The sequence below is a fragment of the Uloborus diversus genome, unplaced genomic scaffold (genome assembly GCF_026930045.1).
Source record: "Uloborus diversus isolate 005 unplaced genomic scaffold, Udiv.v.3.1 scaffold_41, whole genome shotgun sequence".
Classification (NCBI taxonomy): Eukaryota; Metazoa; Arthropoda; class Arachnida; order Araneae; family Uloboridae; genus Uloborus; species Uloborus diversus.
In genome coordinates, this window is record NW_026558582.1 from 291443 (window position 1) to 310171 (window position 18729).

At 35.8% G+C, this 18729-nt stretch overlaps 1 long non-coding RNA gene across 2 annotated transcripts in view; it reads right to left on the reverse strand.

Annotated features, from left to right (window-relative positions):
• Positions 1–3425: 3425 nt before the first annotated feature.
• The window catches only part of LOC129233433 (uncharacterized), a 46274-nt gene continuing 30970 nt past the window's right edge, over positions 3426–18729 (reverse strand). For both annotated transcript variants that reach the window (XR_008581459.1, XR_008581458.1), the window contains one exon: positions 3426–4247. This is a non-coding gene — a long non-coding RNA (uncharacterized LOC129233433). The remainder of the gene's footprint in view (positions 4248–18729) is intronic.

Below are 18729 nucleotides of genomic sequence, written 5' to 3' on the forward strand. Positions count from 1 at the left end.
TGGCAGACGTCCGATTAGCCTATTAGGAGAGCGTTGGGCTTCCATGCGAGTGGCCCTGGGTTCGAGTCCCAGCCGGAAAAAAAAAAACATTCAATGCGTATTTTTTTTTTTCGAATTTGACAATTCTTTTTTTTTTCAATTTTTCTCTTTTGCGAAGTCAGTCAGTCAAGCAGTCAATTTAGTCATTCAGTCTGTCAGTTAGTCTGCCAAGCAGTCTCAGTCATTCAGCCAGTCAGGCAGTAAGACTCTGACCGATAGAGGTCCGATAGCCTAATGGCTAGACCGTTGGGATTCCAAGCGAGTGGCCTCTGCTTCGAGTCTCATCCTGAACGAAAACTTTAATGAATATTTTTCGTTTCTAATTTAAAAAATTCTTTTTTTTTTTTTAATTTTTCACTTTTGCGAATATTGATTATTTATGTAGGGAGGAAAATTCTGAGTCGGTTTAATTATTCGACCTGTAGATTTCAAAGTGTTTGAATCAAGAATTACAAAGGTGCATTTTTTGTTTTTATTATATTTAAGTCTCTGATTGACAGACATCCGATAGCCTATTAGGAGAGCGTTGGGCTTCCACGCGAGTGGCCCTGGGTTCGAGTCCCAGCCGGAAAGAAAAATCTTCAATGCGTATTTTTTTTTTTTTTTAATTTTTCTCTTTTGCGAAGTCAGTCAATCATTTAGTCTCAGTCTGTCAGTCCAGTCCAGTCAGTCAATCAGTCTTATTCAATCAGTCAGTCAAGGTCAGGCAGTAAGACTCTGGCCGATAGAGTTCCGATAGCCTAATGGCTAGACCGTTGGGCTTCCAAGCGAGTGGCCCTGGGTTCGAATCCCAGCCGGAACGAATATCTTCAATGTATATATTTCTTTTCTGATTTGAATTTTTTTTTCAATTTCGTTTGCAAATATTGATCATTAATGTAGGGAGGAAAATTATGAGTCAGTTTAATTATTCGACCTGTAGATTTCAAGGTGTTTAAATCAATAATTTTAAAGGTGCTTTTTTGTTTCAATTATAATTAAGACACCGACCGACAGAGATCCGATAGCCTATTGGCGAGAGCGTTGGGCTTCCAAGCGAGTGGCCCTAGGATCGAGTCCCAGCCGGAAAGAAAATCTTCAATGGATATTTTTTTTTCTAATTCGATAATTCTTTTTTTTTAAACTTTTCTCTTTTGCGAAGTCAGTCAGTCATTCATTCTCCTTAAGTCAGTCAGTCACTCAGTCTCAGGCAGTCAGTTAGGCAGTCTGAGTTAGGCAGTAAGACTCCGACCGACAGAGTTCCGATAGCCTAATGGCAATCCGTTGGGCTTCCAAGCGAGTGGCCCTGGGTTCGAGTCCCAGTCGGAAAGAAAATCTTCAATGTATATTTTTAGTTTCTAATTTGAAAATTCTTTTTTTTTTTTAAATTTTTCTCTTTTGCGAATATTGATTATTTATGTAGGGAGAAAAATTCCGAGTCGGTTTAGTTACCTGTAGATTTCAAAGTGTTTGAATCAATAATTACCAAGGTGAATTTTTTTTTTATTATATTTAAGACTCCGATTGACAGAGATCCGATAGCCGATTGGCGAGAGCGTTGGGCTGCCATGCGAGTGGCCCTGGGTTCGAGTTCCAGCGGGAAAGAAAATCTTCAAGGGGTATTTTATTTTCGAATTTGATAATTCTTTTTTTTTCAAATTTTTTTCTTTTGCGAAGTCAGTCAGTCAGTCCGTCAGGCAGACAGTAGTGATGTAACGGGCCAATGCAATCAGCCAGAGTCGATCCCGCGACCTTCTGGTTTCAGTCTTACCGGTTGAGCTTTCCCGGCTTCGTCAGACGTCGTATTAAAATCTCCAAATACAAAATCCCCAAACACATTCCATAGTACTGAGTTAATTTTAATTAAATCTGCATCTAGAATGATTAGGTAGAATCGGAGTTTGATACCTCATCCAAGTCGATGTTTCCCGTTGAAGAAAAAAAAAATTAAGGACAAAATCTGATAGACAAAAAATAGAAGTTTAAATTTATTTTCTTGAGAGCCGGCTAATAAACGATGCATGAAGCCATTGCACTCAGACGGGATCGAAACGGAGACCTTTCGGTTACACACCCGGTGCCTTACCGGTTGAGCCATCATGTCTTCATCAGGTGCCGTATTATAAATGTACATTTTAGAGCATTGCTTTAATTATAATAAAATCTGTATTTAGAATAATTAAGTAGAATCAGAGTTTAATACCTCATCCAAATTGATGTTTCCCATTGAAGAAAAAAATAAGTAAAAAAAACGTGATAGCTAAAACAATAAATTTCTTTACTAGTGAGCCGGCTAATAATTGTTGCAAACGGACAATGCAATCAGCCGGTATCGAACCCGCAACCTACACAGGTTCAGGCCCGGCGCCATACCGTTTACGCCATCGCGGCCTTGTCACGCGCCGGATAAAAAATTCGCACAAAAAATGCACCTTACTTGTCACTGTTTTAATTTTAATATAAATCCACATTAAAAATAATCAGTTGGAACCAGAGTTTAATACCTCATACAAATCGATGTTTCCGTTTGAAGAAAAAAAATTTCATGGTTAAATAAATAAAAATTTCAATTTCTTTTCAAATGAGCCGGCTAATAAAAGATGTAAGAACCCAATGCACTCTGGCGGGATCGAACCCGAGACCTTTCGATTACGCGCCCGGCGCCTTACCGGTTAACCCGTTCCCGCTTCGTCAGGAACTGTATTAAAACTTATACATAAAAAAAATGGTTACGTGTTGGGGGGGGGGGGGGTTACATTTTTGTTTGCTTGTTGTAAATGTGTATTTTATTAACTTCTGCACAACTACTTTTACGATTACTCTTCATCGCAAATTAGGAAGAAGTGTGCCGCCATACTGTTAGGAACTGAAGTGAAGAGAATTCCCAGTGAATGTAATAATCGTCAGAACACTGTAAAGTTAAATTGAATTTAGTCGGGGTTTGAAAAAGGTGCTGTATTGCATAGATACTTTGGCTCTGTAGTTTTCTTGTAGTTTTTGTGATATGTTTCTTTATGAAGATAAGGTGATCTTATTGGATTCTAGCGCCCTACATTGATTAATGCAATTCTGACAGAGTAATTAATAGTTGGAATTTGAGTCTGTATTCATCAATACGAAAACACGAAATTTTACGTAAAAAGCGTTTGAAGTTCAACTCTAAAAATTTGCTTTAAGAAAAGTAAGTTTGCTGTGCTCTCCAGTGGTTAATATTAGGACAAAAAAATCTGTCATTATTTTCCAAAGAAGATGAAGTACTTTAAAGGCCTAGAAGCGAAAAAAAAAAAAAAAAAAATACAAATCTTGTATTGTAGCACTCTTTTTCGAAGCTTCCCCGAGTGATATTCCAGTTTTGTCTTTGAATCAGGGGGATTGCGTTACTTAAACCTCAACAATTTCTTTTGTCTCGACGAAAAAATAAGCGTTTTTGCAGGTAAATGAAATATAATTCAGGAAATCTTATGAAACAAACTAGAACTAAATCTTTTATTAATATTAATTTGTTGAGAAATTTTGGAAAAAGGATTCATTCAAAATTATTTCTGTTTTATAGCAAACATTCATCCGCAGAAAAAATACTGCCTCCATCTATGTCTTACAAATGGATTACAATTTATCTCGACAGCCTTCAAGATAACATAAAAGACTTGTGCGTTACTTACCTTTTACTCATCAGGGGATGAGGGAAAGCAATCGTCCTTTCCCTCGTCCCAGGGCTTCTGTTCCGCTAGATTTTATTTCAAAAGAAAATACATACTAATCACATATTTAAGCAGAAAACAGTAATACAATAAATTCCTTTGACCTTGGTCACTATTTTAAGTATTACAATTTTTGATTTCTTGACACCAAATTCTTGAACTTATTTTAAAGCAGCAGTTCCTTTTCATACACAGTAGCTTTTGTGCTCAGCGTTTACTCTAAGCTAACAGGAAGACGCTTGAAACGACATCAGTGAATATTTCATAATCAGTCTGAAGGGCCTTTGCAGAACATGGATACAAGTTTTGTGGGGCTCTTTGGATGTTTTCTTTCCATCAGCAAAAATAAAAGAAACGGCGGGTGTGCCCCGTCACAAGATGTTTCAAACCACGACTAAGCGATCACTGCTGGTCCTCATAGTTGAATGTCAATCTTCGACGGACCAGAGGCAGGGATGTTACATGCAACTGGTTACAGTGCAGCCGAAAAACGTTTTCAGGGTGGAACTCTTTCATCATCATCAATCACTGAAGAAGAAAACAAACCATTAATACAACGAAAAACAAAAGAAAACTTTGAATACTATTTTAAGCATGCATTATACACCTAGTCAATTTTTTAATAGTAGTCGTCTTCCTTACCACGGTGGCAGACTATTTTTTAGCGCTCTGCGACGCAGCTCAAAAACTCGAAAAGGGTCTGCAAGATAAACCGACTTTAGATCAATCAAATCAATTAAATTTAGTATTTTTCCCGTCTTTCAACTCAAATGTAAATGAGGTCTTCCAACAACAAGCATCAAGTTACATGAGCTACACTAAACATCAATAGGAAAATCGGCACTTTGTAAGCAGCTGGATATCTCAACAAACTTCCTGGTAAAGTCATCTAGATTTGGTTGCGAGTTCTGCAGTAAGGCCAAGTATCTTGATCAGGAGTAACATAACTAATTTTAAAAAGACATATGGATGAACACCCGCTTCTTAACTTACCGGCGGTTTTGCACGTCTTATCACGCCGTAGCAAGATCACGTCGCTAGCGTTTTACACGTATTTTTCTGACACTAAATTTTCGTTGTCAAACGGTCCAAGGCGTAGAATCCTGCGTTTCCTTTCCCCTCTCCTGAGAGCGGTACCCCGGAGCGTAGGGGCCCACCTTCTGTATTCACACATGCAAACAATACCCTTTCATCAGGTTGGGGTTTCAAGGTTCAGTGCATCCTTCTTATCAACGCAAAGATTTCTAAGCAAACCTCCTTGCTATTTATTGTAAGCATCTGCTAAAAGCAAAACTTGATTCCAAGAATGAAATATCCACTTCTCTTTCTTCTAAGCTTAAAATTTACATTTAATTAATGATTGTGCTGTAAATGGATGCAACATAATTTAATCGACGACAATGACATTCAATTACATTTTAAATAAATTAATAAATAAAAGCCGTGAGATTTCAAATTGAACGAAAACAAACTAAGTATCCTTTTGGAAATAAATTTATAGCTACGGCTTTATTCGCTACTAACATATAATTTAGGAACTTTAACTGTTATAAAATCACAATGCTGTAAAAAAAACCAAAGAGTACACGTAAAAGATCAATTTTCAACTTTTATGTGCACTTACGTCGCGTTTTACGCACATTTAGGCAGATGTTGTACTCAAAACACATTATAAAAAATATAAAAAAAGGGATATTTTTTCAAATTTATTTACTCTAACTGATTGGCCTTGGGTTTTGGTCGCAAATTTCAATCATTAATATCAGAAACATTTTAAATTCACCGATTCTGTCTAATACTTCAGCTTATAATTATTTTAATCACAAAGAAAAACAAACATTTATCTCTTAGCATACAATTTCAATTCTGTATAAGTAAAAAAAAAAACTAAATAAACAATATATAGTAAGAGCAAAAATTTTGCACAACACCAGGCAGCTATTGTGTTAACATTTATACAAAAAAAAAAAAAAAAAAAAAAAAACTTCAGTTGTTAGCAAAGAACAATAATAATATTTTTTTTTTATTGTTATTAAAAATGGAAAAGTATATGAAAATGAATAGTTTTCAAAAAAAAAAAAAAAAAAAATCAAAAATTGAATCGTTTGTAGCTTTTTCTTTTCAATAAAAAATAAAGAGCCTCGGAATTTTTTTCATTGAGAGGGGGAAGAAATTCAGAAGAATGGGACTCTTAGTAAAGGAAATTTCTATGGAGTTGCTTAAGATCTACAGTATTTTGTAGGAAGATGGAAATGGGGAAATGGTTAAGTGAGAATTTATAACTATTCTTTTATGTAAAAAAAAGGAATAATAATAAATAGAGAAAAATAAATAAAGGTTTAAACCGTTTTATAATTAAAATAAAACTTCAGCAGAGCTTAACTATTTGTACTTTATTAAGCAACAAATCCAGAATTTTCATTGATCTCAATTTGCCCAAAGCCTGATATTTACCTCAAATCACTATTCAATCTGTGCGATTGCTTGATACAAGTCATATGATCTTTCAATTCCTTGGAACAACTTAAGCAAAAATAATTATAAAACCTTGATTTTTATAGAAAAATCATCATAATTCATGCTTCATACTAATTAATAAACCTTTTACGGGGATGAAAATTCGTAAAATTATTTTAACAACTTTTTTGCTGCGACTTTTTTTTTACCACTATAATTTAAAAGTATTTCGTTGTTTACTATTTTTTGCTTTAATTGTGTTTTCATAACTTTGATTTGATACCTAGTTCGGTCACTTAGGTCTTAACTACTAGCAGGGGAACTCCGAAATAAAATGAGAGGGGGGGGGGGGAGAGGTGGATTCTCAAATTTTCGAATGAAGTTCTACTTTTTCCAAATGATAAACATGAGCATGCACATTATATCATACTTACATAACATCTAATGAGAAGCAACATTATGCATCATTAAAAACAATTTTTAAAATTTGAAAGAAGAATCTCAATGTTGCAATAGTGTTTCCACATTTTTCAAATGAGAATTTTTTGGGGAGGTTACACTGTCCTTCTGAGCCTCACATCGAGGCGCCCCATACTAGATCCCATGTGATTGTCAGTGTTTCTTTAATAATAGCTTTGTTAAATACGCCATAATTCAGTGAATGTTGGATTTAGTATTTGTTTGCCGATTTTCAAACGGGATCCTAGACAGTCCCGATTTTCATTCAAAAATCCAGTGTCCCGGCCAGTTTACTTCACGTCTCGGTAAAATATAAGTTTCATTACAGATGACCAAAAAAATATAAAAATAATTAACCGTGAAGGATTATTTAAAATAATAAATTTTTCATTTCTGTACCTCGTAGCCAGACTGACGTAAGTCCAAAAATTTGAATTTTCTGTTTATTACTGCTAGGGTTCGCCGATATATATCCGATATTTGTTCTGAAAATATCATGATATTTTGACATTTTCGATATTTATTTTTCCAACTACGGTATTTTCAGTATAAAAATTATATTAATCATAGTAATATAGCTCATTTATTATTAAAAATACCTAAAAAGTTATGCACTATAGTTTTATGATGTATTATTACACATTAATTTATCAAAATAATGTATTTTTTTATTCATAAAATTATTAGTAATGTAACAATTTTAATGCATATTAAAAGTACCTAATTAAATGTTAACCATTGGTTGGAACAAAAGAAAATGTCTTATGACTGTGCCCCTGACTGTTGCATATTGTTTTTTTCTGAATCATATAACTGTGTAAAAGTAGCTAACAGAAGACAAATGAGTAGAACAGCTAACGCTATATTAACTCTATTAAAATTTACTAAAATGTAAAATGGAATATTAGATATGAATAATTAAAGAAACCTTAATTTTAAGTCTGCACATTATAATAATAAATAAAGAGTGATTTGAGGATGCATTTACTATTTTGAAGACATTAGTTTGCGTTGATTGAAAATATCGGATATTTTACATATTTTCGAAAATTGCACTCACATGACATATTTTTTTCTCTCCTGTAAAGTAGCGTATGTGAATCACGTTAGTTTAGCTCTGAGGTACAGATTTGTAATTTATGAGCTATAAAATTACTATCGGATTTGCTTGTAAGGAATTTTACAAAAAGATTTAAAACAAAAAAGACTTTCTAAAAAAGTCCTAGCCAATGCAATAAACAAGTAAATATTTTTCAAAATTCAATTCCTCATTTCTTGCTGAAGTAACTTCAAAAGATTAACGTTTACAAAATAAATTGTTTAAATGTATCTGCTTGCGTCATGTATCATTTATTATTCCTGGTTTAGGCTGATAATTAGTAATCATTTATCCATAGCATTGAGAATAAACTACCTTCTAAAACACTCTGAAAACCAGCCGGGGTGTGTACCTTTTGAAATACCCACGGTGGGGGGGGGGGGGGGGTCCTGGTTGAACATTTCGGAAATAAGGCAAGTCTAGGTATACCGTTATTACGATCACTTAGTCTCAAATATGGCGAGATTCGAAACATAAAAATGCACAAATAAAGAAAAAAATATACATATACAAACATAGTATGTAAAAAGTATGCATAGATGTATAAATTTGCAGTGCTTTTTCCCCCAGCGTTAAAAGAAAAACAACGAATTGCTGTTGCGCGGAAGGGGGGAGGGAATTCCTTTATTGCTTTTTATAATTACGTATCATTTCAGGTTATGCAAAACATTACAATCATAACTAAATGCATTTAGCTATTTCATATTGAAATAACTTGTTCCAAATATTGTTTTATAAATGTTGAATATGAGTAGTTAAATTCAATAATAAAATATGTGAATAGTAATTTAGAGCAGTAGTAGGAGATAGCAATTCCAGAGATTTAAAATCTAGATTATTACTACTTCATAAATATTACAGAAAGTTGTGATTAGTAAAACACGACTGGCTGAAAGGAATTCAACTCGTTTGCTACACGTGTTGAGGGGAGAAATGGGCGGGACGGACCTTGGCAGCATGTCTGGAGGAGTTCCACTCTTCCCTGCGACACGCGTTAAAAAGAAAGGGGTTGAGCTTTGACAGCACGTCCTGGTCAAAAGGGATTAAGTGCTTTTTATCTCCTTCCGAAAGGGGGAGGGAATTTCAAGATAAAAAGTATTGACCATTTCGAGCAGATAGCCATGTTCCCAAGGTGACCTTTTCCAGGTGAAATTCCGCTCGTATGTCAAACCGCCAGAGAGTTAAAGACTGCTTAAATTTCTCCGCTGATAATAGTAACTAACTAGGCGTATGTATATGCTTGTAGGCATGTGTGTATGTGTGCAGTCATATATGTATGTGTATAGACGTGTTTAGGCATGTGTGTTTGTAGTGTGTGTGATGGGCGTGTATGTGTGCAGGCGTGTGTGTGAAGGTGTGTGGTGAGCAGGCGTGCATGTATTCAGATGTGTGCGCATTTGTGAAGGTGTTTTTGTGCTTGTGTGAGTGTGTATTTGTAGAAGTGTTTAGACGTGTGTGTGTGTGTATGTGATGAGCAGGCGTGAATGTATGCAGGCATGTGTGCGCATTTGTGTAGGTGTTTGTATGTGTGCAGATGTGTGTGTGTAGATGTGTGTTGGCGTGTTTGCAAATGTGTGTAGGCGTGCCTGATTGTTTGCAGACATGTGCATCCGCAGAGGGGCAAGTGTGTGTGCAAGCGTATTTGTATGAGTTAAGACGTATGAGCAGGCGTGTGTATGCGTGTAGGCGAGTGTTTATGTGTGCAGGCGTGGCGTGTTTGTGTGCAGGTGTGGCGTACATGTGTGCGTGTGTGTTTGCAAGCATGCCTGTGTGCAGGCGGGTGTGAGCGTAAGCAGGCATGTGCGTGTATTTGTGTAGATGTATTCATGTGTGTTTTTATAGATGTGTATAGGTGTGTGTGTGTAGACGTATGTCAGAAAGTAGTGAAATGACCTTTTTTATACTTGGTGTTTTAAATTTTACTCTTACCTTCTGGTTTACATTTTGAACCATAAGTCAAAACATGTGACACGCTTTGTGCTATATTTTTAGACTGGTATTTTGCGATCGTACTAAGCTTCTTTGTTGCTTACTGTTTTTTGAATAAAGCTCACATCCTGAGAATCGTCGATAAAGGAGTTTTGTGCAATTTTTCTCAAAAATTGGAAAAAACTGCCTCGTTCGTAATAACATTCTCAAAGTGTACTTATGAAGATTTTAGTGCATGTACCGTAGTTCTTTGGTTTTTGACTTTGTTGCTGACACCAGAGTGATAATCGTAAATACGAAGGCCAAAGTTACAACCGTAAGGTTACGGGCTATGGCTCTCGCATATAGCTAGAATCTGCATCACATTTTATATATACCTTATAATTAAAAAGTAAGTACATTGCTTGACAGTTGCAAGGGAACAAGTGACTTATGCAAACTTGTACCTCAGACAGCTGGTCAATGGAAATAAATTTAATCTCAAATGGCATGGTAGATCAAGACTCGTTATCTGTATAAAAGACAGTGCATACAAGCTCTAGGTTCCTGCGAAAAGCCAAGCTATTTTGTGTTTAACAAAAATAGCGCTGGATGTTGAAAAATTTTTTTCTCTGAAATTCTCTTTGGTTCTTGAAATGTTTAAGAGCAAAATAACAGCAAGATATCATTTGAGTACCTACGATCGTGGACGAGTGGTTAGACGACTGGAAGCAGGTCAAAGTGTCACCACTGTAGCTGCTGCAACGGGTGTATCAAGAAGTGTCATCTCGCAAGTAAAGAAGGCCGTTGAAGGTAGAAATACTTTACGAAAGCATGCTGGGGGTCTTGGTAGGAACACCGCACCTTCAGAAGATTGCTATGTAGCCCTAATAGCAGAAAGGAATAAAAAATTTCACTCCTGGACAGATAGCTGCAAATCTTTCAACCACTACCGGTACGCATGTTTCTGCAAGAACCATCTCACTGCGGTTAAATAATGTTCGTTTGTATGCACGAAAGCTCGTACGTTGCATTACCACTTCAACCACGCCATCGTCGAGAGAGATTGCACTGGTGTAAGGAACATGTTGGTTGGGGTCGTCAGAATTGGTCTAGAGGGATGTCCTCCGACGAATCTGGTTTCAGTATGACAAGTAATTCATGTCACCAACTACTGTGGAGAGAGCGTGGAACACGTTATGCACAAAACTTTGTGAACGGTATCGGTACAGCCCAGGCGTGATGGTCTGGGCAGGCATAAAGCACAATGGCAGAACACCGCTTCACATTTTTGAACAAGGAAGCGTTACATCGCAAATGTATTTCAGAAAAGTTATACTGGATCACGTTTGTCTTTTCAGAGGGGTTGTAGATCCAGGCTTTCCCTTTATGGACGACAATGCACTGCCAAACAGGAGCATTGAAGTATCTGACACACTGCAAAGTGAAAACATTCTCCGTATCATGTCGCCTGCTTACTCTCCCGACTTAAATACAACTGAACATGCCTGGGATGCTCTTGGCAGACGTGTTGCGCAAAGAACAGCCCCTCCCAGAACAGTACAAGTACTCAAATCCGCCTCGAGAGAGTGAGAAAATATCCCCAACCACTCCTCTGTAGTTTGGTGTGGAGTATGGGAAACATATGCAAAATGTGCACTAGTGACCGTGGTAATCACACATCATACTAAGGACTCCATGTCTCCATTATTCTCATCTAGATCAATTTGTTGTGTTTGTTTAAAAACCATCAAAGTAGGATTTTATTTTATTTTTTAGTTTTTACTTCACTGATGCAATCTTATCTGTTTTATTTTGTACTTATAATGAGAGCACATCCTCCCTACTAACTATGTACTTAGTTCTGTTTTTTAATCATTGTATATTCTTAACTATTCCAAAAACGGTAATTGCTCTTTAGTCAAGCAGTGTATTCCGAGTATATAATAGCTTGCAACCTTACGGGGTTACAAGCTATAAGGCACCACTTTTTTGTTCAAAAGATGAAGCTGTGGCTCTCTGGTCTTTTTGAAAAGAAAGAATTTATCTAGTAGTTCACCTGAATCCACTAGCTTCAAAAGAACAAAGAGCCGATAAAAGATGCGACGACGCTTTTTTTATAACTTGACAAATGCAAGGAAACGACTTATAAGTGGCCCATAATACAAATAGCGAGGGTTCACATTTAAGAACCATAATCTTTGGAGAGTATAGTATGACTCTGATAAGCTAAAGCTTGACCTCGAGTTCGGATTTTGTAAAATCAACATGAAAAAAAAAATTGACGGAGCCATGGATCTTGTCATGAATATATGCAAATCTATTGAATTATACAGAAAAATCTCAGCAGCATCTTGCTTCTCCTTCATAAAAAAGGGACGCTAAACTACAAAGTAGCATTGCCAAACAAGTAATCGAAAAAGTTTAAGAGAATTACGATGCCAAATTACGTTGAACTTATACAGGGTGTTCCATTTTAACCTGCAAGACCTCTATTTTCGAAACCGTTAGTCCTAGATGCATACTTCAAATTGCATAAATGTTCAAAATCAGTTGCAGAGTTAATATATTGAAAGTTTGAAGCAAAAAGAAAAACGAGTCAAAAAATACAAAATTTAACTTATTATACTGGCCCTAGGTACCCTAACTTATGTTTTAGGAAGTAATCTCCATCAAAAGATATTTCTAACACAAAAAATTTCACATTTGCGCGACTAAAACTCAGAGATATTTTAATTCAAAACTAAATGCAAACTTTACGCCATGATACGCAAAACACACTGCAAAACCGCAATCAATTTCAAAAACCATTCTATGCACACATATAATTTTAAACCCTTGTTAAATGCTATATTTTCCCCCAAAAGGTGTTACTGTCGGCGAGAGTAAAGTGGTGTAAATCACAATACGCTGCGTTTCATATCTCGGTGAATATTGGTCGTAGTAATGTCAAACTTTGTGTGCTGGAATTATTTTAATGGATTTTATTTCCCTGAACATAAATTAGGTGACCTAGGGCCTGTATAAAAATTTCAATTTTGTGTTTTTTGACTCTTTTTTTTTTTTTCCGCTTCAAACTCTCAACATCTTAACCCGGTTTTGAACATTTTTGCAATTGGAAGTATGCATCTAGGACTAAAGGTTGCAAAAATAGAGGTCTTGCAGTTTAAAACGGAGCACCCTGTACATCTTATAATAATTATGAGAAATAAAGGCAGAGTGAAAGATAAACTTTAATGTGCTTATTCCTCCTAAAATTCTTCAGGTTGCGATTTGGAAATGTACCCAATTTAGTCTTCTAATTTGCAAGAGGAACACATTGTATTTGCCAATTACCAATAAAATACTTACTGAAGACGGTATTAAATAAATTTTAAACTTCTAAATGCACAAATCTGATGGAAAACAAAATAATATTTCTTTTTTTGGCATTCGCAAATGTAAGTCTTATTTTCTTTAGTTTAATGTGCTTGAAAATGCCTACTTCTTTTAATTCTGTTTGAATTAAATTTTACTATTAAGGGAGAGTGGGGCTTGAGTTCCGTTTCTCAAACAAGGTCAAAACTTGTTATGTAAACTTAGTTCCAGAATTATTATTCCGAAACTAAACTAGAGTATGGATATGCCCCTTTGATGTTTATTGTTTTTTGAGTTGCACTACTTCAGATTTTTCATAATTAATTTTTTAGTACGTAAAACCAAAATGAAACAACTTGTCTCACCTTGGGGCAAGTTGCTCCGATATTAACCAGACGATTACTAACGATGATCATTTTAAGAAATGTTTCAAGACAAGTAACTTGTTAAAGGTTAACTTGCGATTTTTTTTTAAATGTAAGCAAATGTTTATTTCAAGACTAATGAACAATATCGTTCAAATAATCAGTTGTTTCTCTTAAACTTACAACAAATTAAACTTATTTCACGTTCTAGCATTGACAAATTGTATTTAAAAGTTCAGTTATTACCCTTGAAGTACAAATACACATATTTAGGAACAGTTAAAATCCATACTAACGTTATAATATATAACCGCAGTAAAATACATGGAGTAGAGAGTAATATAGTAAAATTACATATGATAACTGACAACTCAGTAGCTAATATGCTATGATAACAAGTTCAGTCTGAAATCATAACAGAAAAAAATCCTTGACTGTAAATGATACGATATTTTGCAAACGATCCATAAAAGAAGTTAATGTAAATCATTACAATAAATTAACGATTATCCGGAGGCGAATATTGTTATCGCAGATCTGCTCAAGTTTCCTAGGTCTCCGAAAGCTGACTAGTTGAATCCCGATTTTCACATCTTAGTAGGGGGGGGGGGCATACTAGATTCCGGTGGGAAACATTTATCCATCTGCCGTGTAGACTTCCAAAAGGTGGGAGGCAAATTGATGGAAAGGCAACCGTATCGTATAGTGCAGCGGTTCCCAACCTTTTTCTCTTTGCGTACCCCTTGGAACAGGCAAAAAAGTTCGCGAACCCCCTGATGTTGAAATTAGTAACATGTAAGAAACAATAAAAAAACAGCATGTTTGCTTTCCATTTTTTGCAGCATTTGATTGCAGTAAACAAAAATATAATTGTAAAATATCATTAAGTGCAAACATTAATAAAAAGTTAAAACTACATCTACAAGAAAAATTATAAACAAGAAGTTTTATAAACCAGCTATTTTTTTAAGCATACTTTAAATTGGGGAAAAAATCCTTAATGCGATATTTGTGGCTGTTTTACGGAACAAAGAAACTGAAAGTTTGGTTCAATGTCTGACAGTTTGAGTCTTAAATCAGGCTCTGCATTCAATCTGCTTCGATATTTATCTTTGAGATAAGTATAGGAGGAAAATCCTTTCTCGCACAGATATGTTGTATAAAATGGTAATAAAATTCAAATTGCTTTTTTGGACAAATCGGTATAGTCATTTCTTACACTGAGCCAGAAGTCAATTAACGAGAGCTCTTTAAAGGTAGTTTTCAATGAATTATCACAGGATAACTCGATGAGCATTTCCTTTTCAGGTAATGTCAGGGTGTTCTCTAAGCATGGTTTTCCTTCAAAAGGATTGTGTATCCAGTTGTTTGAGAGAGGGACGTTATGCCTATTAGGAAAATACTCGTCAAAAGTTAGTTCAAGATGTTGCAGATGTTCACATACATTTCTTTTAACGCTTTCATCAAGTTTCATTGAGTTTTCTGATAAAAAACTACTAAGAGAAGTGAAACAAGAAAACTCACCCATTTCCAGGCATTGGATCCAGAAATTCAATTTTTTTTACCATAGCTTCAATTTTATCATATACAACGAACATGCTAATGCTTGTCTATGAATGCAGCAATGAGTCCATTCAATTTTCTCGGTGATCTTCTTTACTCGCACCACAAAGCCAACAAATTTTCCTGTTATTGATTTTGCACCATCCGTGCACACACCCACACACGAAGACCAATCTATTCCATTTTCTTCAAAGTAACTGTTGACCAGTTCGAAAATTGCTTCTCCAGTTGTGTTGGTTTTCAAAGGTTTTGCTAATAGTACATCTTCTTTAATTGTATCGTTAAAAATATACCTAACATAGACAAGTAATATTGCAGCGTTTGCTACATCAGTCGACTCATCAAGCTGGATCGCAAAATTATTCTCTTTTATTCTATTCACAAGTTCTTTCTCCACATTACTTGCCAAATCAGTAATTCTGCGTGATACTGTGTTGTTTGATAGCGGAACCAGGTCAATTTTTTTTGCTGACTTTTCTCCCAGCATACACTTAGCAATATCTTTAGCACACGGTCCAATTAAATTATGTGCCTGTCCAGATCTTGCAATTCTATAACTGACTCGATATGAAGCTTCAAGGGCCATTTTACTATCTTCGTTGGATTCTAACAGGAACGTAGATATGCTACACTTTTTATTATATTCCAATTTTCTTTTAAAATATTCGATAGGTTTGTCTTTGTGTGTCGGATGCTTTGTTTCGAGGTGTCTTCTCAGAAGTGACGGTTTCAAACTGCTGTTCGCTAGAACTTCGTTGCAGAGAAGACAAAGCGGTCTAGGTTCAGACTCTTCTCCAGTAAAATAAAAGCCCATTTGTAAATAGTCACTGTCATATTTCCGCTTTTTTCCTTTTTTCTCCCCTACTTCACTTTTCTGTTTAGACGGGGGAGGTGGCAGTTCATTACAGCTATCTATTTCAATATCCTGTGTTGATTCGAAAGTTACTGCTGATGTTGAGGGTTGATCGATTGACTGCTTGTCCATTTGTCGCTCAACCAAACTACCAGTTTTCAACCATCGATCCATAACAGCAGAAAGTTATTAAATCACAAAAAAAGTTACCAACACGATTATAACTTCACAAACAGAGTAGCAAGTTCACGTAGCAAAACCAATTGCAAACAAAATCACTTGTTTTCAAGCATCTCTAAAGTATCTCTAAATACGTCTGTTAACAACTATTTCCCCAGAACTATGAGCATGCTGATGTTATATATTTTTGAAAACGAACAGATGGGTAAAATCCAGTAATAAATTTTAAGTTTGGAGCCTTTTGCTGTCATGTCTGCTATTCGATGACTGAATTCGACGGAAATTCCGGAGTTGTATTTCAACCAGATTAGAAATAATACCCCTATGATGCATTGTTTGAGAATTCTTTATTTTTTTCGACATATGTATATTATGTATATTGTTTGATTGACTGCACACGATGGCGCCTTTTTAAGGTCATCGTGATCCCCGCCACAGCTTAATACAACGTTTCTGCATGGCGCCTCACAATAAAGAAGGAAGGATATCTCTTTTTGTTGTCTATCGAAAAAAAAAAAATGAGAAAATTTCTTTTTAACCAAGATTATAAAACCGCTGAAAGATATTTTTTTTTTTTTTTTTTGAGCTTAATACAAGAGTCTGGCGCGTTTTCAAATTAAAAAAAAATTCAGTGACTATGTGTGCAAACTGAATATTTTATAATTTTTTACCAAACTAGGAAAAATCCGCCATTGCACCGAAATTTTCGCAAACCCCCTTCCTGCACCTCGCGAACCCCCAGGGGTTCGGGAACCGCCGGTTGGGAACCTCTGGTATAGTGGGTACAATGAACCCAAGCCGGAGTCATGCAACCACGATAATCGCAAGATCTCCTTAGCAATAAATTAAAAAAAAAAAAAACTCTAGGTGTGACAATCAAGCGGCTTGGAAATTCAGACTTAAAGAGCAGCATTTCACAGATAATGCACTGTTAAACACTTTAAAAAAGTTGGCACTCTTAAATTACGTATTTCAAGTGTATCACCCCATGTGATTTCGCCTTGCAGGCACGGAGTAATCCATGCACGAGAAATCCACACAATTGTTTAGAAGAGTAAATTAAAATGTTTATTTCCGCCAAGTTCAAAGAACGTCACAAATATTGTCCCACATGCCGTGCGAAGTCCGGTCGGCAAGCACTGGGGCCAGACATCGCCGCACAGTTGGCGAAATCACCGATTTAGGTGGACAAAAGTCATGTTAAAAATTAATGATACATGTTTCGAATATTATTACTGATCAGTGCTGTAAGGCAGAAATTTATATAATAAAATTACGATTCCTCGTTATGATATCTCGGTAATATACTCGTCCATCTTATGATAATTTTGCTGGCGAAAATGACCTTAAAATTGGAATAGAAAAGGAACAAAATCGAATTTTTGAAAAATCGCTTTGAGGTGGCTACGAACTAATTCCGTACGAAATTTCATGAAAATCGGACGAACGGTCTCGGCGCTATGCGCGTCACAGAGATCCGGACAGAAAGAGATCCAGACAGAGAGACTGTCAGCTTTATTATTAGTAAAGATAAAGACTAAATTCCTTTAGTTTTTAGCTCGAGAATAAGCCGTACATTTTCGTGAAATTTACCATTTTCGTACATCGCAATATTTCTCCTTTTATAGTCAAATAAGTTTTATTCGGAAATGCAAATCTATTTTATTGCATTAACAACCGAGCATCCACCACAAGGAGCTGCACTTCATGCTCCATTCTTCCCTTCCCGTCCCCCAACTAAGAAGAAGTCATTACAGGACTTTCACTTTCCATACCATTTTAATGTTTCGACCTGGGATTGAAGTTGGACTCATGGCTCAATTTAGATAGCGAGAAATAGTAGATAGAGTTTAGATATAAATTTTCAAACACCCCTTTAATTTCAACAGAAAAGAGGAGAATTTCAATTTACCAGAAACATGGCACCCTGCCCTTAGATCTGCTCACCACAAGTCTAAAACATACTGTGGTCCATTTCAATCAGAAACCGGTAGCCACCACGGCTTGTGAATCCCATCCAATCAAGTACCAGGACCACCCAGCGGCTTGAATCTCATCCAATCATTAACCTTATTCCACCAGCGGCTTGAGAACGCCTCCCAATCAGGACCAGCAGCAGTTTGCTTAAATACCGGAGCCACTGAAGCCAGGAATCAGTCTCACCAAACTCAAACCACTGATGACGGCTGCAGCAAAGCAAGTCGAAACTTCTGGAATTTCTACTCCAATCAGACCACGGCCGATAAGCCTGGAAATGTTATCTCCTCATTTTGACGCCGGCCGTAAAAGCCTTAAACAATATATAAACTACTTTGAGAAGAAAGAAGTTAATGGGTCGATACGTCTCATGTCAGAGATTCTGAAAACGAAAAAAAGAAACTTTTTTTTTCTAAAAGTGGATGTTTTTCGTTTTGAAAGTAAACTCCTCACGTACAGTCGGACCTCCGTATATCCAAGTAGCAAATTTCCGAAAAAAAATATCGATATATAGAAATTTCGATATATAGAAACTATCTTATTTTATCGTACAAATCTCCTAAAACCTTTAGAATTAAAGCTAATTTTCGTGTATAAAACTCAATTTCTAATTTATACGAGCATTGGATTAAATGAAAGTTGAAAAATAAAAAAATAACAGAAATTACATTTTTGCGCCGTCAAAAATCTTCATCATTCGGCTATTAACTTGATTCGCAACATTAGGGGGGTTGCGTTTTGACAGTGTAATCAAGAGAAAAGTAAAAAATCAATCTACTTAACTTGAATGAT